This window comes from Pan troglodytes, chromosome 9 (genome assembly GCF_028858775.2).
Source record: "Pan troglodytes isolate AG18354 chromosome 9, NHGRI_mPanTro3-v2.0_pri, whole genome shotgun sequence".
Classification (NCBI taxonomy): domain Eukaryota; kingdom Metazoa; phylum Chordata; class Mammalia; order Primates; family Hominidae; genus Pan; species Pan troglodytes.
The window spans coordinates 41,692,133-41,716,252 of record NC_072407.2 but is presented as its reverse complement, the minus strand read 5'-3'; positions in this window follow the sequence as shown (position 1 = coordinate 41,716,252).

The following is a 24,120-nucleotide window of genomic DNA, read 5'->3' as shown; positions in this document are numbered from 1 at the left end:
GATTCAATTATGGTACAAGAATGTATATTCTGTTTATTAAGCAAAAGCACAGTGAGATGAAAACTGCTGAGGAAAAAAAAAGACACTGATAGCTTAGGAAATGTGGTCTGAGCTATGTTGGATATTACAATCAGGCAGAAAAAAAATCATACTGGCTGTTCTGCATTCATTCACTCAGTAAGCTGGCACTGCACCCCACGAACTATGCTTCTCAGTAGGTATAAAGGAGTGAGCACTTTGACAAAGTCCTTGGCTCCATGAATCTTACATTTAGTGGAGAAAGAGAGATAGTAAAATGCATCTGTGACAATTAATTGAAAATGAATGATAAAGAGAAAAACAGGATAAGAGAAATAAGTTTCTGGAGTCACACACAGGTGTTACTTTCTATGAGTAATCGAGTGATACTTTAGCATGGTGACAAGGTAACACTTGATTGGGACCTATAGAAGTAGAAGACATTGTAGGTTACATGAATCCATAGAATAAACAAGATTAAAAAATTATGTTATAGACAGAATCCAAAAAAATGTAAAAACCTGCTTTGTAAGCAAAAGTTTGTACTTTTATACAGTGATGGGAAAATCTCTCCCATGGATCCTTGTAAAGAGAAGGCTACATGATGTTGCAGAAAATGTCCCATACGATTATTTTCTTACAAATATTTCTTGAGACATACCTCATTGGAAAATGATGGTGAAACATCACTGTGAATATGTACTAGTGCCAAAACAATGCGGTTCCAATAAACAATTTTTAGAATTTTAACTTGATACAAGGTGAAATTTAGAGAAAGCAGAGAAATTTATGGATAATAATTATTTATCATGATTGTGACAGTGGCAATATTCCTGCACTGTTATCCTAATAAGAGACAGAAAAACCTCTGGCTATATTCTCAGCCTAGCTAGCATCTCTGCCCAGTGGAATATTTTTGCAGACCATGTCTGAATTAGATGGTAATGAAAGAGTAGCTACAATTAGGCAAAAAAAAAAAAAAAAAAAAAATTCTGTTGGTTTTTTTTAAAAAAAGAACTGAAAAGAAAAAAAAAAGATTTTAGTTCTGCAATAGAAAATAGTAAATTATAAATATATTCCAGCCAAAATGAACAGTATTCTTTCCTCTGATGTAGTGCTATTTGACAATTCTTTCTTTCTTTTTTAGAAAAGCCTAGATTTCCTAAGTCAAAATATTGCAGCTGACTTTAAAAAAATGTCTGAAGTGAATTTCCTCTGATGTGACTAATCTCTCGCTATAATTATCCTTTGACCTAAAGATATAGTCAACTTTTAACATTTGCACCCTAAAACTTTTGTCAAACAAATTAGTTTAAGAACTAAATATTGTTAATCTCACTAGTCTGACTGAATATGTGAACATGCACACACACACACACACACACACACACGTAGTTCCCAAGAGATAGGGAAGTGTCCTGTGGGACACTATATACTATTCAGGAAACTACATTCAGGGTATTTCTTGCAAATTACTCTTATTTCACCTGGTTAATAGAAAGAGCATAGAGCAATTTACAGGTCAGGCTGAAGGAGCTTAAAACTCTGATTCTTCCACTTACAAGTTATGTGAAATTGCGAAACAACTCATTTTCTCAAAACTTATTTCTTCATCTGTTAAATGAGATTATAAATACTTTCCTCTTAGTATAGTTGCAAGAATCAAATTACTGAAAACACCCTGATCTATAAAAGCAATATATGCTGATTTACTTTCTACCATCTAATTTGCTTCAATAGTCATATGAATTAACATTGGTCCAAAAATGCATTAAAAACAGAAATCCAACTAGGAAAATATTTTGCATAAAAAACTAATATTCAGATGACTCTACCTTCTATAGTCTAAGACTTAGGTTATTTCTGCCTTTGGAGTTTTATATAAACACTATGCTTATAATGAACACACTTAATGAGAATCGTTTCTTTTAGTAAGCTGTTGTCAAATATCTGATAAATTATATAACAGTGGCATCTTAGCGTTAGGAAAACATTGGGCTTAGAATCTATTGCAAACTCCACAGTAGTAGTCTAATTATATCATAATTGTATATATTTTAGCATAAAAGTATGTTATACTGCAATATAAATATCATACAAAATTATGTAAGACAGGGTTTCTCATCTTCCCGTTCCTCTATCTTGTGTTTGCTTTTTGTTTCCATGCCTGAGAATGTGCAGAATCTTTTTGCATTAAATTTTTAATTGGTGACTTCCACACACTACTGGTCCATCAAAAATCATCTATGTTGTAGTTGTCTGGCAGACGGGGATCTATTCTCATATTCAAACATCTATGTTCTAGTAAAGGATAAGAATTCCGATGCTGGTAAGCTTGGTAAACAGAGCTGGAAGAAAAATACAGATCAACAGCTGTTTCAAACTATCTGTAATGTTGTACTAAGATGTGAATGAAAAAAACAAAAAACAAACAACAACAACAAAAAAACGATGAGGTCAGGCGTGCTGGCTCATGCCTGTAATCCCAGCACTTTGGGAGGCCGAGGTGGCCGGATCACAAGGTCAGGAGATAGAGACCATCCTGGCTAACATGGTGAAACCCCATCTCTACTAAAAATACACAAAATTAGCTGGACGTGGTGGCACGTGCCTGTAATCCCAGCTACTCGGGAGGCTGAGACAGGAGAACTGCTTGAACCCGGGAGGCGGAAGCGGAGGTTGCAGTGAGCCAAGATTGTGCCACTCCATTCCAATCTGGGCGACTTAGCAAGACTCCATCTCAAAAAAAAAATGCTGGAACATATTTACTAAAACACACATTTTCAACTGGAAAGCATCAAGAATGGCACAGGATCAAATTTGGATCTGTTTTTGTCCTCTAAATGTGATACTTTAAAGAAATCGTGAAATAACAGTTGATAATTAAAATACCACATATAGTATCACCACTTTCATTCCCTCTACTTCTTGGGTACATAAAAGAAGACACTCCCTACATCCTCTGAGGGTAGGAAAGATCAAATAATTGATCTGCCAAATGGTCTGTGAGTAGAAGAAACATGTGTCACTTCTAAGCATTTAATCCTTGCTGTCTTACCTCTCTTCTTTCTTTCACTTTCACAGTCATTAGGGAAAATCTCCATGTTGATACGGAAAAGCTGAGTTTTTGAGCCACAGCAGGGCAGAAAAGTACCCTGGAAGACTGGTCTGACCCTCACGAGATGTTGTGTGATTAAAACACAGATGTATTTTGTGCCATTTTTACTCTAGGGCTTATGATATAGTCTGGATGTTGTCTCCTCTAAATCTCATGTTGAATTTTAATCCCCAGTGTTGGAGGTGGGGCCTGGTAGGAGCTGATTGGATCACGAAGGCCAATTTCTCACAAATAGTTTAGTGCCATTCCTCTTGGCACTGTCCTTGGAATGACTTGGTACTGTCCTCACCATAATGAGTTCTAACAAGATCTGGCTGTTCAAAAGTTTGTAGCACCTCTGCCCTCACTCTCCTGCTCCCATTCTGGATGGCTCCCCCTTTGTCTTCAGACATGACTGTCAACTTTCTGAGGCCTCACCAGAAGCTAAGCAGATGTCCACTGCCCACGCTTTCTGTACAGCCTGCAGAACCATGAGCCAATTAATCCTCTTTTTTTTTTGTAAATTGCCCAGTCTCCAGTATTTATTCATACCAGTGCAAAAATGGCCTAATAGAGCTTATTTTTACTGTAGGCCTAATATGGCCTTTCCAGACTAATTAAATGGGAGAGTTCCCTGACCCTCCTTGCAGGATGTGTGACAGGGATGTGGCTTGCCTGTTTGGTTGCCTGCTGCAGGAGCATGCAGATGGGCAGGTGAAGAAGCTGGGGGCAAGGGCTTTGGGCTACAGCCCTGTGGTAGGGTGGATGCCTGCAACCCGTGTTACAATGCTTTCTTAGCCTTGCCATCCACAGATGGCTTTAAGGGTTAATCAGCTCAATGGACCCTCTGCCCAAAGGCAGAGGGCCAGTGTGACAGCTTTCTGTATCCTTGACAGCTTTCTGATATCTCTTGACCATCATCCCAGAAAAATTTGGCTCACACGGGCTCGAAGAATGAATGTGAGGTTTACTCAGTGGTGGAGGTGGCTCTCAGCAGGGTAGATGGGGAGGCAGAATGTGGGGATGGAGTGGGAAGATGATCTTCCCCTTGAGTTGGACTGTCCAGCAGCTGAACTCCTCCCCAAACGCCATCAGCCAAACTCCTCTGTAGTCCCAGCTACTCAAGTGGCTGAGAAAGGAGGATCCCTTGAGCCAGGGAGGTTGAGCCAGGGAGGTGAGCCCTGATCACAACACTGCACTCCAGCCTGGAAGACAAAGTGAGACCCTGTCTCAAAATCAATAAATACTTACATTACTATCTTCTGCTAAGGTTTACACTATAGATGCAGGGAAAAAAATGTCCTCACACTGTCTGTCTGATTGTGGTAGCTGAGATTGAATAGAGAAATATAGGGGTAAAATAAAAAGAAATTGTATGTATAAAGACCATGAGTTGAAAAGAAACACATTGAATTTAAACTGCTGAAAGAAGGCCACTGTGGCTGAAAAAGGAATTAAGTAGTTCAAGATGAGTTTATTGAGGTAGGCAGGGGACGCATTATGAAGGGCTTTTGTGACCTTATGATGAATATTACAAGAAAAATAAATCACTACAGTATCTAGACAAAGGAATGGCATACTTTAATTCATATTTGAAATGTGAATAAATTACTTGACGTAAGAGAGTGAATGCTAGAACTGTTTGGAGGTCCAATCATGCTTGTTCAGGGAATAAAAATTAAAGACTAGTTATATGGGTAGAGGAGAACAAATTGTGTGATTTTTGGATAGAGAGGTGTTATTCCCAAGATTCTGTCTTTCACAGCTAAATTGAGGGTAATGGATCCACTAAGATGTCCTTGAGCTATTTCCACTAAAATAGCAATTCAACCTGCCTTCTGACGTATGCAGATATCTCTAGTTGAAGAATAATATCTCCTTGCCTTATTTTACAAAACTCATCTCTTAAGCATATGGCATTCCTGTACATCAAATGCACTGTGACTTACCTAATTTCTTATTAGAATTAGATGCATTCTACAAGCTAGGTTTCCTAAGTTGCCAGTCTTATGTTCATTGTAGCACAATCCACTACATAAAACACATCTTGATTGTGTCTATTTCCCCCTCCCCCAAAAAAACCTTTAAAACTGACATTTGCTTACCAATTAGGATTATAATTATTTTGTGGCATATTGTAGGTATTAAATTTTATCCACCCTCCTTTCCTGTTCTTAACAGTTATGGTTTTGTTATACTTTAGTAATTAACAATTATTTGAACTTGCATACAATATTTTAGTGAGATCCATCATTTATGTTATCTACTCTGAAGTCTTTACTGCTTGTATATCTTTTCTTGCAACATTTCCAGTCCACCTACTATGGCAATTCCTCTCCATGGAACTTTATAAAACTACTCAACAGAATGAAAGCTCTTCTCCCTTTTTCAATATCATTTTCCTTGGTTCACTCCAACTTCTGTCTTCAAATAGCATCTAGTCACTGATGATTTTAAATGGGCATGTTTTATCTCTCTTATTAGATTATAAGCATATTGGTAAACAATAACTTGGCTATCACTAACCTAGCCTGTACCTATCATGTTTCCTAGAGCGCCTATACATATTATCTATTAAATACAGCTATGAATGAATCCTTGAATGCAAGTTTCTAAATCATGTGTTATAGGAAGAAAAAGAAACATTTTTAGAAAATATAATTTAAAAAATGACTGAGAAGAAAAAAATTCTCTCAAGATTAAAGTGAAAGAAGTTATGTATTTATAATTGAATCAACTCACTCTCATATATGTATTAAAATTGTTTTAATTTTTAATTATTAGATACATAATATTTATAAGGTAGTTATTACAGATTCTTTTCCTACTTCTCTACTTTTTATTAAGACATTAAATTCCTTGAAGACATTATTTTATATGGTAATGAGATAAAAAGTTGTGAGTAGTTTGGGAACTGGAGAGAGAAAAATGACTTACCCCATCAATTTTACATATAAACTCAATGGTTCAGTTATTGGGTAAATCCATCTCAATAACCAAGGTTATCAACTCTGCACTTATCAGAAACAATGAATTAATTTCTTTACTAGCACAGAAAGACCTTCACTAAACAAGCTGATAAGAAATTTTGAGCCTAATTCTGTCACAATATTAGCTGGCAATGATTCCATGGGGACTGTATTAAATATTTATTGTAATATAATGGCAACATGGAATTAATTATTTTACGTATTGGTGTAAAGGATTATATCCCTCTGGGTCAATATAATATACAACTAAAAGCTGGCCTGAAAAAGAACAAAATTGTTTTAATTAACACTTCTCACATCTTCTTGCAGAAATATATATTTTAATATCTTTGGCAAATATCTGCTAAAGGAACAGCCTAAATGGAAAAAAAAAGGTTTTTGTATTTGTTTGAATCTATCCATTTGAGAGAAGTCAACTTTGCATAGTTATGAGTATAAAGAAGGGTTCTCTTGTTCTGATATGAAATAGATTTGACCCTAATATTGTACAGTAAAGAGAGGTGATATGGTTTTGTTCTGTGTCACCACCCAAATCTCATCTCTAATTGTAATCCCCACATGCCAAGGGAGGGACCTGGTGAGAGGAGACTAGATCATGGAGGTGGTCTCCCCTATGCTGTTCTCATGATAGTGAGTGAGTTCTCAGGAGATCTGGTTGTTTGATAAGCATCTGGCATTCCCTCTATGCTCTCTCTCTCTCCTGCTGCCACATAAGGCATGCCTTGCTTTCCCTTTGCCTTCCACCATGATTATGGTTCCTTAGGCCTCTCCACCCATGCGGAATTGTGGGTCAATTAAACCTCTCTTGTTTATAAGTTACCCAGTCTCAGATAGTATCTTTATAGCAGTGTGAAAACAGACTGATATAAGGGGTTACTTTGAGAAGGTGAAATGATAGCTAATTGAAGAAAAGTAATGTTGTTAAATAAAGCAGTATCATAAAAATAAAAATTCTTGAGCTAGAAGAATTAGTACAGACAAATATTCTGAGTAGTTTCCATTATTCTGCTTTATAAATAGAAATACAGAAATTAAAATAGATGTGTCAATAGCATCTTTTTATGAAGACTCTCAAATCATTTAATAGAACTATATTGCACTTTCTTCTGTTAGAAGCATAATGATAACAATAGACACTCATGATATTTTATTCCCAAGGAGCTTAATTTGCATCCTTGAAAAAATATGGGGAATACAAAATGATTAAAGTATGTTTGGCTGATGTTTGTATATAAATAGAGAAAACCTGGTATTGTGGAAAAATACTGAATCCAAGGCTTTGGTCACTTTCTAATTTTTCTACGAACTCAAATAGTGATCTAGAACAAAATTACTTTTTCTCACACAATTCAATTTCCAAAGAGATATAATGGAATGGACAAAATATGTTGATTAATATCTCTAAAATCATAAATCATTACACTTAATGATTAAATATAGAATATAGAAACACTCGCTCCTTAAGTACATATTTAAAAGTGCTTTTCATGCGCCTACTTCAAGTATCATTTTAAAAATTCCTCAGTCCAGGGAATAGCACTGGCAAAGGCCAGATATGGAGACCTACATATGAAATTCATAGGCAGAATTGGAATAACTGACTTGGATACAACTTTGGACATGTTTAGTTTGTGCTATTATTATAAAATGTAAATGGTCACAAATGAGCAATAGCTGTGAGCTCATAAGGCATGGAGTTTCCGGAATAGATATGAGTTAGGTGTAAAGATTTCTTAGTAATATAGTGTGTGCAGTTAACACTAAAGAATGTGAAAAAAAATAAGAAGAGAGGGAGTTAATCATAGAATCTTGGGCAACAAAAATGAAAAGATAGAGGGGAAAATGTCTACAAATGAAACTAACTACAGAAAGCTGGAAATAGATCTATCATGTAATAGAAGTCAAAGGAATAGTGGAAGTAGTCAGCATTGTGAAATGCTGCAGAGTTAAAGTTAAATAAAGACTTGGGATCAGTTCAATGGGGTGGTCTTCCAGAACTGCCATTTCCAAATCACCTATTCTGCTACCTTCTGGAAAATTAAGGGAAGACCTGGTAAAGAAATAAATTTATGATTCAAATCTTCTATGAAATTGATATACCCATCAATTTCACATAATTATGAATAAAAATAGGGTTAGGTTATATGCTAACCTAAGACAATATTTGGATAGAGGAAATTCAGAGGACAAAGTGCAAGAAAATTCTACAGATTAATAAGATATTGGACAGTGGTACAAATAGGAAAATAAAACCCAAGGGAAAGATTTGCACTGATAATAAAATGTCAGCAAATTCCTTCATTTCTAAAACTAGGCTTCAGAGAAAAAATAAATAAAAGCAAAGATCTAAAATAAGAACACTTAACTATGAAATTAAATGATGGGGCTAACTTTAAAATTTTGTGATTGTTTGGTGACATAGATACTAGCTGAGCCAAAATATATATGTTTATCTATTTGGCATGTTGGAATCACAAGAAAATTATTTACCTATATTCTGGCATTGAAATTTCTATATCTAGTCCACTAAAGCTACTGACTTGGCATACAAGAATGAAAATATCATGGCACAATATTGAGGCTTCGAAGAAATCATCTAGCATAAGGGAAGAAATTGAACATTACCTAGTATTGGCAATGGGAACTTAGGATTGCAGGTCAGCAGTGGTTCTGGAAATTGGGTGGAAGCTGATGCTGGAACCAATCATGACCCACTCATCTTGAGAGCAATAAATGTCTTACAACAAATTAAAATGACATCTCACTAAAAGGTGTTACACTTTTTTGCTCAAGAATCTCTAACATGGATTTTGCTACATGAGAGTAATATAGAAGAGAAATCATCTGTGAAGAAGACGTATTGGCCCATCAGGACAGTGACATAATGACATAGATCCGGACTGAGAACAACAGTAGTGAAGGTGGAATGGCAGTAGGAGTTAACTAAAAGAACACAGACCCATTTATGAGTTCATGAAAGACACCAAACAATACTTTGCAGTAAGGAGAGTGGAAATATAAAGTGAATGAAGGCTTACTTCATAGTTACTAAGAATGTTAGTAATTCTAATATTTATGGGGAAGGTAGTAAAAAGTCAAACCTAGGAAAGATTTTTTTTAATCTGCATTCCTTATACACTACATTTCTAAAATTCTTAAATGAGTTCTTTGCTAAAGAAGCCAGGTTCCTTGAATATGAAGAATCACCCTTAGTCTAAGACCATTTATGTCAAGAAATACATGGCTCTAAATGTTGAAGCAATTCATATGAATGGTTGTTGAGGCTCTGTAGGAACCATGGGTACTACAATTGGCTGTACTTTGGGGGAAGTGCTTTGCCAATTCATTGGGAATAAATTTTTAGTTACTGGTTGGAATGTGTTAATGAGACAGGTAAAGAGTAGCAGTTGTCATAAAAACTCAGAAGGCAATTGTGAAATGTTCATGTACCACTGATTCCTTTATGTGACCTGGCAGTAAATCATTTTTTAGCAGCAAACAAAAGTCTACAGATACTTAAATAAGCATGATTAAAGGTGAGCATAGGTTAATTTTCTGAAGCTCAACAGAAGGTAAGTATAAAAGCCTTTATGCCATGCATTGTTTAGAAATCTTATTCTCTAAACAATAAAAATATAGGGCTCATAGCTATAGGTGCACCTGAGGTGCAAGAAGGATATAGCCCCAGGTAGGCTGATGGCTACTCTGTCAGCCAGTAAGATCTTTGTCAAAGCAGAGAGACTGGCTCTGGAGACATTAGTTAGGAAATGAGGGCTCAGTCTGTCCAAATTTCAATTATCAGGGTGCTGCCTTTGAACCAATGATGCCTTGATGCCCAGACTTACAGTTCCACATGGCAGGGGAGGTCTCACAATCATGGTGGAAGGCATGGAGGAGTAAGTCACGTCTCACATGGATGGCAACAGGCAAGAGAGACAACTTGTGCAGGGGATCTACTCTTTTTAAAACCATCAGATCTCATGAGACTTATTCACTGTCATGAGAACAGCATGGGAAAGACTTGCCTCCAGGATTCAATTACCTCCCACTGGGCCCCTCCCACAACACGTGGGAATTCAAGATGAGATTTGGGTGGGAACACAGACAAACCATATCATTCTGCCCTTGGTCCCTCCCAAATGTCATGTACTCACATTTCAAAACCAATCATTCTTTCCCAACAGTCCCCCAAAGTCTTAACCCATTCCAGCATTAACTCAAAAGTCTACAGTTCAAAATCTCATCTGAGACAGGACAAGTCCCTTCCACCTATGAGTCTGTAAAATCACAAGCAAGTTAGTTACTTACTAGATACAATGGGGACACAGGCATTGGGTAAATACAGGTGTTCCAAATGTGAGAAATTGGCAAAAACAAAGGAGATACAGCCCTAGGCGAATCCAAAATCCAAGTCAAAACTTAAAGCTCCAAAATGATGTTCTTTGACTTCATGTCTCACATCCAGGTTACACTGATGTAAGAGGTTGGTTTCCATGGTCTTGGACAGCTCCAGGAGTATGATTTTTCAGGGTAAAGCCTCCCTCCCAGCTGCATTCACAAACTCGCATTGAGTGTCTGTGGCTTTTCCAAGCGCACAGTGAAAGCTGTCAGTGGATCTACCATTCTGGGGTCTGGAGGATGGTGGCACTCTTTTCACAGCTCCACTAGGTGGTGCCCCAGTAGGGACTCTGTGTGTGGGCTCTGACTCCACATTTCCCTTCCACACTGCCTTAGCAGAGGTTCTCCATGAGAGTCCTGCCCCTATAGCAAACTTCTGCCTGGATATCCAGGCACTTCCATACATTTTCCAAAACCTAGGTGGAGACTCCCAAACCCCAATTCTTGACTTCTATGCACTCACAGGCTCAACACCACCTGGAAGTTACCAAGGCTTGGGGTTGCACCCTCTGAATTCACAGCCTGAGCTGTACCTTGGCTCCGTTTACTCATGCCTGAAGTGGATGTGTCACAGGGAACCAAGTCCATAGACTACACAGCATGAAGACCCTGGGCCTGGCCCATTAAACCATTTTGTCCTCCTAGACCTCTGGGCCTGTGATGGGAGAGGCTGCCATGAAGACCTCTGACATGCCCTGGAGAAATTTTCCCCATTGTCTTGGGGATTAATATGCAGCTCCTTGTTACTTATGCAAATTTATGTTTCTGGCTTGAATTTCTCCTCAGATAATGGGATTTTCTTTTCTATCTCATTGTCAGGCTGCAAATTTTCCAAACTTTTATGCTCTGCTTCTCTTAACAAACTGAATGCCTTTAACAACATGCAAGTCACCTTTTGAATATTTTGCTGCTTAGACATTTCTTCTGCCAGATACCCTAAATCATCGATCTCAACTTCAAAGTTCTACAAATCTCTAGGGCAGGGGCCAAATGCCACCAGTCTCTTTGCTAAAACATAACAAGAGTCATCTTTGCTCCAGTTCCCAACAAGTTCCTCATCATCTGAGACCACCTCAGTCTGGACCTTATTGTTCATATCACTATCAGCATTTTTGTCAAAGCCATTTAACAAGTCTCTAAGAAGTTCCAAACTTTCCCACATTTTCCTGTCTTCTTCTGAACCCTCCAAATTATTCCAACCTCTGCCTGTTTCCCAGTTCCAAAGTCTTTTCCACATTTTTGGGTATCTTTTCAGCAGCACCCCACTCCTGGTACAAATTTACTGTATTAGTTCATTTTCACGCTTCTGATAAAGACATACTCAAGACTGGGCAATTTACAAAAGAAAGAGATTTAATGAATTACAGTCCCACATGGCTAGGGAGGCCTCACAATTATGGTGGAAGACAAGGAGGAGCAAACCTCATCTTATGTGGATGGTGGCAGGCAAAGAGAGAGAACTTGTGCAGGGGAACTTTTAAAAAAAATATTAGCTCTGCTGAGACTTATTCACTATCATGACACAGCACAGTAAACACTTGTCCCCATGATTTCAAGTGTCCTCATGATTACCTCCCACCAGGTCCCTCCTACAACACATGGGAATTCAAGATGAGACTTGGGTGGAGACACAGCTAAACCATATCACCCTACTGTGACATTTCCTATTAATGGATATTCATTATGGGTACTTAGTGAAATACTTCAAACCAAAAGTGGGATGGGAACAGATATAAGTATATTTGAAAGTCTGTGGAGAAGGTTGCAGAAGTAGGGGATCCTCTGAGAGTGTTAGGGATGATAGAGTCTGGTAGGATGACTGCGATAAGACAACTATTGCAGTTCTCAAACTTTTGGTCTTAAGATTCCTTTATACTCTTAAAAAGTATTAAGTACTGTGAAGATACTCTCAGTTCATGACATTCATAGTCAGTGATATTCTGGGGCCAGCACTTAGTGACCAATAAAACCTAATCATGCTATGCCTCTCTTCTCAAAATTACATTCAGTTATGTTACTTGGTAGCTTGAAATCAATCCTGGTAGGAATATTCACACAGTGGAAATTGAGTTGCAAATGTAAAAATCAGGGCTTTATTTATTTATTTATTTTTAAAGCCAGTTTACCAATCTCTATGATTTAGTATATCAGAAATTAAACAGAAATTGTTAAACTTTTATTTTAGGTTCAGGGATACATGTGTAGGTTTGTTATACAGGTGAACTGACATACAGATTATTTCATCACCCAGGTAGTAAGCATAGTAACTGGTAGGTAGGTTTTTCAATTCTCATTCTCTGCTCTCCCTCTGCCCTCAAGTAAGCCCCTGTGTCTGTTGTTCACTTCTTTGTGTCCAAATATACTCAGTGTTTATCTCCCACTTATAATTGAGAACATGCTGTATTTGGTTTTCTGTTCGTGTGTTAGTTCACTAAGGATAATGGCCACCAGCTCCATCTGTGTTCCTTCAAAGGACAGGATCTCACTTTTTTGATGGCTGCATAGTATTCCATGGTGTATATGTATCAGATTTTCTTTATCCAGTCTACCATTGATGGATATTTAGGTTGATTCCATGCCTTTGCTATTGTGAATATAAACCAAGGAATTTTTAAAACATAATACACAAGCACATATGTGGGCTCTGAAAAACTCTGTTGTGAACTCATGGAAGAAATAAAAAGGTAAACCAACAATTTCTTAGTGTTATTATATAAAAATAGTTTTAATTATGTGGACCTTGAAAGGATTTTGGAGGGCCCCTCTAGTCCCCAATTCACATATTTGGAAGCATTTTTAATACCACGGTAGCTAGAATCTGATTTTATCCCAATCATTCCTCCTGTGGCCTGTGGACAAAGGAAAAAAGCATGTAAGCATAAACATAAGCAAAATACCTATATCATTATTTTCTTAAAACTTAATAGCCAAGAGAGCTAGACTGTGGGATTTCCTTATCTAAAAATAACAACAAAGAGTCATCTTGCTTCTGAATTAAGCGAAGCCTAGGCGATTGCTTGTTTATTGCACCTCAAGGTAGAAAACATGCATGAGAAATTTGCCACAATCTTCAGTGATCTTTGTGTTGGGGTAGGAAACACCAGTGGTTATAGTATTGGTATTGCTCAGATCAATAAAAATAATCTAATATGACATAGATGTGTTTGGAATACAGGATGCTTTAGTGACAGAAAGAGTGAAAGAACTTCAGGTTACAGAAATCATTGAAAAAAGAAGTCAGGACAGATGCATAAACTATAAAAATATCAACCTAAGGGATGCCAACAAATACTTGGATGAACATTGTCTTACAAACTGCTGACATTTTATGTAATTAGTAGATGAGGGCTGAACCCTAGTGAAATTAACTATGCTCATAGAAGATTTTATTGGTATTGATGAACGTGGTTTGCCAATAGGCAATTAAGATTTATCTAGAGCAATTATTTTCAAACATATTCACAACATAATTGAAATAGTTCTCTATTGCTATGTAACAAAGGACCACAAACTGAACATCTTAAAACAACATACGTTTATCATCTCACAGTTAGCTTAGCTGAGTCTTCTATTCAGTTCTCATAGGACTGCACTCTCATCCTGAGTCACAACTGAAGAAGAGGCTGTTAGCAGAATTTTTTTCTTTTCTTTCCTTTTCTTTTCTTTTCTTCTTTTCTTTTCTCCTCTTCTCTTCTCCTCTCCTCTCCTCTCCCCTCCTCTCCCCCCCTCCCCTCCCCTCCTCCCCTCCCCTCTGCCCCTCCCCTCCTCCCCTCCCCTCCCCTTCCCTTCCCTTGCCTTCTTTTTTCTTTTCTTTTCTTTTTTTTTAGACAGAGTTTCGCTCTTGTTACCCAGGCTGGAGTGCAATGGTGCAATCTCGGCTGACTGCAACCTCAGCCTCCTGGGTTCAAGCAATTCTCCTGCCTCAGCCTTCTGAGTAGCTGGGATTACAGGCGCCTGCCACTATGCCTGGCTAATATTTGTATTTTTAGTAGAGACAAGGTTTCACCATGTTGGCCGGCTGGTCTTGAACTCCTGACTTCTGGTGATCCACCCACCTCAGCCTCCCAAAGTGCTGGGATTGCAGGTGTGAGCCACCATGCCGGCCCAGAATTTATTTTCTTGTGTTTGTAGGACTGAAGTCCAGCTTCTTGCTGGTTATAAATTACAAGTCACCCTCAGCATCTAGACATTTTCTAGAGAACATCTACCTTTCTCAGAGGCTGTTTGCAGTTTCCAGAGTCTGGTTGCAACAAGCTTGTTTCCTCAACATGGCTACTTACTTTATTAAGATGAAAAATAGAACATCTAGAGCAAATTTGCTAGCAAGATGCAGTTTTATATAACATAAAATAATTATAGGAGTGACATCTCATCACTTTTGCAACATAATGTAATATGTAATAGACTAAGGTGACTTTTTAAAATCAGTATTATTTTGGTTAGAAGAAACTCACAGGCACTGCTCACATCCCAAGTAAAGGGATTATATAAGGACATGAGTACAAGAGTTAGGGCAATTCAGGGTCACCTCAGGATCTGTCTTTCTACCACAATGGCACTCAGAGAAGCTAATGATGTTTGTAAAGACAATGGGGAAGTCAGGGCACAGTGGCTCATGCCTATAATCCCAGCACTTCGGGAGGCTGGGATGGGTGGATCACTTGAGTTCAGGAGTTTGAGTCCAGCCTGACCAACATTGTGAAACCCAGTCTCTACTACAAATACAAAAAGCTGTGTGTGGTGGCAGGTGCCTATAATCCCAGCTACTGAGGAGGTTGAGGCAGGAGAATCGCTTGAACCTGGTAGGCAGAGGTTGCAGTAGGCTGAGATTGTGCCACTGCACTCCAACCTAGGCAACAGAACCAGACTCTGTCTCAAAAAAAAAAAAAAAAAGATACTAGGGAAAATTATAGAATATGTGGGGCGTGGGGCTTTCATAGGGGGTTTGCAAAAAAAGTTATAGTTATATCAATTAATTACCATCAAAATGTAATCATAAAGTATTAGGAAAATGTTAAATTATATATTTTATAAAATTAAAAAGATAAATGTTTAAATAAAATTGGAATGTGTTTTTGTTCACATAAAATTTTTATATCAGGTTAGAAATATTCAGAAGATATTGGAAATATTCACAAGATATTGCTTATGAAGGTTTTAAATGACAATCTCTTCTAATTCTTGAAAGTGACCATCAGGAGAAACTTTGCTCAAACAGAAAGGTGATAAAATATTTAACATTCTTTTTATATCCACTGAAAAATTTAGATCATTAAAAATTATTTTTAAAGGATCTAACAGCTCTGCCTTTTTTTCATGACATGGAAAAAGTGGAAGGTTCTTGTGATAATGTAAATTGATTTCAAATTTCATGGAAATTTTTACATCAAATATATCAAGCCAATTAATGAAGTTCCAATTTGCAGCACATGTGCATATTATTAGAAAGCCACCCTGAACCTGGCTTATATGCCACTAGGATGACACATCAAACACAGAATGGATAGACATACCTGATTTATCAGATGACAGCCATTTGGGTCAACCTCTAAACTTTACTTACCAGGAACTCCTCACCATATCCCTTTGGGTTGGATATCGATCATTTTGGGGTATCTGAAATGAGATTTTTTCAATATCTCCATATACTTATTTTCTACCAAAGTGTTTTCTTCAATTTACTCCTGAAAAAAAGTTTCCAACAAGTAAAAACTCTTTCTTGGCTGTCTTTGGCATACTATGTTTGAGCAGCATATACTAATTTTTTCTTTCATGAGAATATCTCAGAGATTGCCATTAAACCTCGTTTTGTTTGGTCTGTGCTCTGAGAGATTAGGATGAAGAAAATTTAGCCTAAGATGGCCAGGTTAGCAGCCTCAATAGGTGGCCTCAACCAAGCCAAGCCTCCCCACGTAGCCCAAGGCCAAAAAGAATCTGTAGACTTCAGTAAAACTCACATTTATAATCTACCAGTGGGCAGTTATTCTGGCATAGCTCAAATGCCATTTAAACAAGTAAACCAACAGCCTAGATTGATGCTATTTTTGGACAAGTGTTGCATAAACTTGCAAAACTTTGACTAACACAGAAAAATAATTCAAAAGAAATGACTGACATGAGCCAACTTAGAAAGAACCTTTGGAATATTTTGGTGAATATATTTGTAAATACTTCACTTTGTGTATAAGTAGAAATGGGCAGGTATATAAACAAAAAGATATGAAAACATAGTAAATATTTACATAGGCAGAATAATGCCAGGTATGCTACTGCTTTCCAACACCAGTATGTTGTAAGCAGCTTTTCCTTTTCTATAAATATTACTAACATGATGTTAATATTAGAGAATTAAATTTATATGTCATAATTTGATTAATTATCTCTTAATTAAAGGGCATATCTATATTTCATTTCCTTACACTTAAAAATTATTTGAATTTCTCAGAGAATTAATATAATATTGTGCATTTTGGTGTATATTGCCAGCCTTTTCACCTGAAGTGTTATATTTTCACTTCTGCCAAGATAGGGTAAAACATTCTTTTTTACCTAACTCTCACAAATGCCAGTTTTACTCAGTCTTTTCCATTTTTGTTAATCAGGCATATATTGTTCTAGGCACTTCTGAAGTGCTAGTTATCATTACAGTAATTACTTTAAATAGCAAATCAGTTCTTTCAACATTATTTATTGATTCACATTGCTTTTTCAATAACTTGAAGTATTTTTGTTAGAGATTGGTAAACGTCCTGCAAAAATTATGTTCTTCTCCTCATTCTGGGGACATAGCCAGACTGTACTTCTTAGTTTCCCTTTGCGGTTAGGAGAAACCATGTGACTGAGTACTAGCAAATGGTATTTAAGCCAAAGTAATGTATGCCATTACCTAATATTATATAATACATAATGCATTATGAGAGTGCTTAATCACAGTATTAGTTTACAAAGGCTGCTATAACAAGTTACCTCAAACTTGGTGGCTTATAACAACAGAAATTTCTTCTTTCACAGAGATGGAGGATAGAATCAAAGCAATGGCAGCGCCATGCTTCCTCTGAAGGCTTCAGAGAATAATATTTTCTTGCTTTTTCCTAGTTTGTGGTGGCTCCTAGCAATTCTTGGAGTTCCTTGGCTTATAGATGCGTAACTCCAATCTCTGCCTCCCTCTTTACATGACATTCTTTTCCATATGTCTCTTTGGTTCTCTCCTCTTCTTATAAGGAAGCTAGTCATAGGATTTAGGACCCACCTTAAATCTAGGGTAATTTCATTTACAGATATTTAACAAACTGCTTCTGAAAAATTCCCTTTCAAACAAGGTTACATTCTGAGGTTGTCCCAGGTGGTGACTTTTTAAAGAAGACTATTCAATCCATTACAATAACCATGACTCCCAGATGGTACAATATCTATGCTCTTTCATGGCCAAATGAAGTTGGTAACCATCCCCTAGGCTAGTGACTGTCAAACTTTATCACACATCAGAATCAACTGGGAGAGCATGTTAAAACAAACAGAATGCTGGCCCTCAACACTACAGTTTCTGATTCAATAAATCTGAGATGGGGGCCAATATTTGCATGTCTAACAAGTCCCCTGGTGCTGCTGGTGCTGCTAGTCTGATATTACCCTTTGAGGATCAGTGACCAAAAATACAAGAATATCGCAATATGACAGAGCATGGAACAAAACCCTCTACTGAACAAAAAATACTTCTTTAACTTTTACATTGGAAAGAAATAAATATATTTGATCTTATCCTATGCTGACCAAAAATCACTTCTTTCTCTATAATACTAAATTGCTATACATGCTGGGTATATCTCTGAACTATCTATTCTACTTCTTTAAGCTGTCTCTTCATGCATAATTACAACATTGTCTAAATTGCTGTACCTTCATAAAATGTTTATACTCCGGTAGAGGAAAGACTCTCCTGCTACGTTTGTTTCTCTCAAATTTCCTACTATTTGTTATACTTAACTGTACAAGTACCACTCATATATTTTTATCAGGTTCAAAGTGTTTTAACTATTAGATTTTCAAATAGGATTAAAATACAATTAAATAACAGTTTGGGGAATATTGGTATCTTTATAGAACTGAATTTTCTAAGAATGAGCATATATCTACATTTATTTGGAATTCTCCTACCTCTAATAGAATTTTAATATTTTCTTTATATAGGAAATATGAATTTCTTTTTTCTTTCTTTTTTTTTTTTTTTTTTTTTGAGACGGAGTCTCGCTCTCTCTCCCAGGCTGGAGTGCAGTGGCTCAATCTCGGCTCACTGCAAGCTCTGCCTCCCAGGTTCACGCCATTCTCCTGCCTCAGCCTCCCGAGTAGCTGGGACTACAGGCGCCCGCACCATGCCCGGCTAATTTTTTGTATTTTTAGTAGAGACGGGGTTTCACCGTGTTAGTCAGGATGGTCTTGATCTCCTGACCTCGTGATCCACCCGCCTCGGCCTCCCAAAGTGCTGGGATTACAGGCATGAGCCACCGCGCCCGGTGGAAATATGAATTTCTTAAAATTAAGTATTTGTTGTTTTTGTGAATTGAGCTCTCTTTGTGCATTTTGTTTTCTAACTTGTTGCTGTTGTAAAGTAAAATTTCAGATACTTGTATTATATTCTGCTCTATCAGTAGTCTTCAGAAGATTTTTGTTTTCTCTCAGCCTTTCAGCTGAGTCAGATATCCAAACATATTGACTTAACATCAGTAAATAATGATAATTTTGTTTCATTTTTGTCAATAGTTCTTTCATCCCTTATTTATTCTGGTTCACTTGCCTAGGGCTTCCAGGATAATATCACATAGTTCTGGTAATTATTGTTTAAACTACCTAGCCTCTGCAAGGCTGAGATAACTTAGTAAAGCATAAATTTTCTTTCTAACTAGAGTGTTGACCATGAAGCTTTGGTACAAGGCCCTACCCTTACTAAATCCTTATAAACACCTGGATGTTCTGACTACATGCCATAGAATAGCAGCTATTAAACACAGGTGCATATATCCAAGGGGTTCTTAACATGATAAACTGGGTTACACGAAGAAAATATATCATAGAATTTTAGTGTATACCTTTTATGTTACATTTTTAACTTTCATTTTGAGTGATTCATAACAGAAATGAGAATTAAAATAATAATAGCTAGCATTTGTTAGGTGTTAGGTGTTCACTAGGCAATACATATTATTCCAGGTGCTTTACCTATATAGTTAATTTATGCTCATATTAAGTATGCAGGTGAGACATATTTTTAATCTCCATTTTAAAAGTAAGACAACCAAGCCACAGAGAGTTTATTTAACTTTTCCAAGGTATAGTAGAGAACCCAAGCTTCAAACCTCCATACACTGGACCCAGAGATAACACTCTAAATGTTTGCACTATTTTGTCTCTTCATACATAATCTTAGTGTACAAAAAGTTTAAGTGTTTATAAGTAAATGCATTCACATATATTGATGCATAATCAAAATGTCTTTCACTTACTTGACATCTCTTCCAGGTCTTTCATCCCGTAGTTGTTCATAAGGGACTACCGTGCACATCATGACACAGTTGTTCCCATTTCAGTTTACAAAATATTAAGGTCATCATACCAAAGATAATGGAGCCTTGAGTCAGCATTTCTCCAGTGTCCAGGCTTTTTACCTACTTATCTGTCTGGTAAATATGTGTTGCCAGTGTTCCAGATTTTCAAACAAACAAAAAATATCCCTTCACATTATATTTATCAATTTCTACCTACTACTTACAGTAATAAAACCTTTAATATATCACATGTAAAGACCCACTTATTTATTGCGTCATTGGTAATATTAACTTTCTGTCTCTGATATCAATCTGATATTCTTTCCGGAATGTTGTATCTCAATTACTTTACACAGATAGTTATTCTGAGTATTACTGACATCATATATATAATATAAATATCTTCATCATATATATAATATATATATATCTTCATCATATATACTTATTTATTTATTTAAATAATCTAAGGTCCTAATAGTTGTAGAATTTTTTTGCTTATGCATAATGATTGATGTCCCTGCAAAGGACATGACTCATCCTTCTTTTATGACTGCGTACTATTCCATAGTATATATGTATCACATTTTCTTTATCAAGTCTATCATTGATGGGCATTTGGGTTGATTCCAAGTCTTTGCTATTATTAATAGTGCCGCAATAAACATATGTGTCCATGTGTCTTTGTAATAGAATGATTTATAAGCCTTTGGGTATATACCGTTCTTTATACATTTTGGTTATTAATCCCTTGTCTGATATGTAGTTTGAAAATATTGTCTCTGCTTCTATAGATTGTCTCATCACTCTGTTGATTATTTCCTTTGCTCTGCAGAAGCTTTTTAGTTTGACCCAATTCAGTTTGTCTGTTTTTGTTTTGGTCACCTATGTTTTGAGGTTTTCCCAAAATAAAATCTTTGCACAGACCAATGTCCTGAATGGTTTCTCCAGTATTTTCTTCTAGTAGCTTCATAGATTCACATCTTATATTTAAGTGTTTAACTGATTTGATTTTATTTTTGTATATGATAAGAAATAGGGGTCCAGATTTATTCTGCTGCATATGGCTGTAAAATTTTGCCAGCATCATTTATTGAAGAGACTTTCCTTCCCCCACTGTATATTCTTGGTACTTTTGTCATAAATCAGTTGGCTGTAAATATGTAGATTTATTTCTGGGTTCTCTCTTCTGTTTTATTTGTGCATGTGTCTGCTTTTATGCTAGTATCATACTCTTTTGGATACCATGACTTTGTAGTACATTTTGAGCTCAGCTAGTGTAATGTTTCAAGCATTGTTCTTTTCGTTCAGGATTTATTTGGATATTTAGGGTCTTATATGGTTTCACACAAATTTTAGGATTCTTTTTTCTATATCTGTGAAGAATTTCATTGGTGTTTTGATAGGAATTGCACTGAATCTATGATCATTTTAAGTACAGTATGGACATTACAGCAATATTAATACTTTCAATCCTTAACCATGGAATATCTTTCAATTTTTTGTGTGTATCCCCTTCAATCTCTTTAATCATCATTTTTTAGCATTTTACAATTTCCTTTCTAGAGTTCTTTCACTTCTTTTTTTAAAATTTATTCTTATGAAATTATTTTGTAGATACAGTAAATGTGGTTGCTTTATTGATATTTTTTCCCAATTACTTACTGTTGGGATATATAAATGCATAAATGCTACTGATTTTGTGAGTTGATTTTTTATTTTACAAGTTTACAAAATTCATTTATGAGTTCTCACAGTTTTTAGTGGTGTATGTAGATTCTTTATAAATATAATATTATGTTGTCTGTGAACAAAGATAAGTTTATCTTTTTCTTTCCCATTTGGATGCCTTTCATTTCTTTTTGTTTCTTAATTGCATTGGTCAGGGCTTCCAGTACTTACTATGTTGAATTAAAGTGGCAAAAATTGGCATCCTTGCCTTTTTTCAAGTTTTAAAGGAAATGCTTTCAATTTATTCCCATTTTATATTCTGTAGGTATGTTATATACCTTTTATTGTTTTGAGATATATTTCTTCTATACCCAAAGTTTTTCTTATGAAGGAATGTTGAATTTTTTCAAATGCTTTTTCATCATCTCTTGAAATGGTCATATAGTTTTGTCTTGATTTTATTAATATGATGTATCATGTTTATTGATTTGCATATGTTGAACCATGCTTGCATACCTGAGATGAATCCTACTTGATCATAGTGAATGGTCTTGTTAATGTGTTTTTCAATTCTGTTTACTTTTGTTGAGGATTTTTAAATCTACACTCATTAGGGATATTGGCTTGTAGTTTTTTGTTTTGTTTTGTTTTTAATTCATATCTTTATCCGGTTTTGGTATCAAGGTAATGCTGGCCTCATAGAATGAATGTATCAATATTCCATTTTCTTCAGTTTTTTTGGAATAGTTTGAATAGGATAGGTGTTAGTTCTTTAAATGTTTGCTAAAATTTAGCAGCAAAGCCATCCAGTCCTTGACTTTTCTTTGATGCTTGACTTTTAATAACTGCTTTGGTCTCTTTACTTGTTATTGACCTATTCAGGGTTTCTATTTTTCCAAGGTTCAATTTTGGTAAGTTTTTTGTGTCAAATAATTCATTCATTTATCCCAAGTTTTTTAATTTCTTGGAATATAGCTGCTCATAATAGTATCTAATGATATTTTGTGTGGTATCACTTTAATTTTCTCCCTTCTTATTTCTGATTTTATTTATCTGGGTTTTTTTTCTCCTTTTTTCTTTTAGTTAGCCTACTTAGAGATTTGATGATTTTCTTTGTCTTTTTAAAAAACTAACCCTTTGTTTTAATGATGTTTTATATCATTTTTAGTCTCAAATTTATTTATTTATGCTTTAAAATTTATTATTTCCTTTCTTCTAGAAACTTTGTGAATGATTTGTTCTTGTTTTTCTAGTTCCTTGAGGTGCATCATTAGGTTGTTTACGTCTTTCTGCTTTTTGATGTAAGCATTTATTGCTATAAACTTTCTTCCTATTACTGTTCTTGCTGAATCCCATAGATTTTAGTATGCTGTATTTCCATTTTCATTTTTTCAAAAAATTTTTAAATTTTATTTTAAATGTCTTCATGACCCACTATTCATTCTGGAGCATGTTGTTTAATCTATGTATTTGTACAGTTTCCAAAGTTTTTATTGTTATTGATTTTTAGTTTTATTCTGTGGTGGTCAGAAAAGATATTTTATATGATTTTACATTTTTTGAACTTTTTGACCTGTTTTGTGGTCTAACATAATCTATCATGGAGAATGTTTCCTGTACTAATGAGAGGAATGTGTATTTAGCACTTGAATGAAATGTTCTGTAAATGTCAGTTGGGTCTATTTTGTCTAAAGTGTCGTTTACCTCCAATATTTCTTTGTTAATTTCCTTCTTGATGATCTGTCTTTTACTGAAAATGGGGCATTGAAGTTCCTGACTTTTATTGTATTGCAGTCTCTCTCTCTAGATTTAGTAATATTTGCTTTCTGTATTTGGTGTTCTGGTGTTGGGTGCATAAATTGACAGTTGTTATATCCTCTTATCAAATTGATTCCTTTATAATTACATAATAAACTTCTTTGCTTCTTTTTACAGTTTTTGACTTGAATTATATTTTATTTGATATAAGTATAGCTACTGCCGCTCTTTACATCTTCCAGGGGAAGATTACCTTCCCCCTCCATCCCCTTTTCAGTTCCCCTTCCCACTGAGAGCCACTTTCACAGGCAACAAAATCCTGTATATTTACCATCTTCAAGTCATTCATGTGACCTCATTCCTCCTGGACTCTAGACAGGAACTCGGGTGCCACAAGAATGGGTGCAAAAAGTTGTCACACTGACCCTCCACTGAGCTACTAACACTTAAGCCGCCCATGGACAACAAAGCTAAAAGGGCACTGTAACACTTACTCTGGGGCTTCAGGGGTCATGGGCACACTCCCCCAAACACTGCACAGGTTCAGTACAGAGCTTGCTCTTGTAGGCACCCAAAAGTGCTTGCCCCAGCTCCTGTACCTGCTAACCTGTGCTCCCCCTCCCACCAGGGGTGGAGCAGCGAGTTGGGG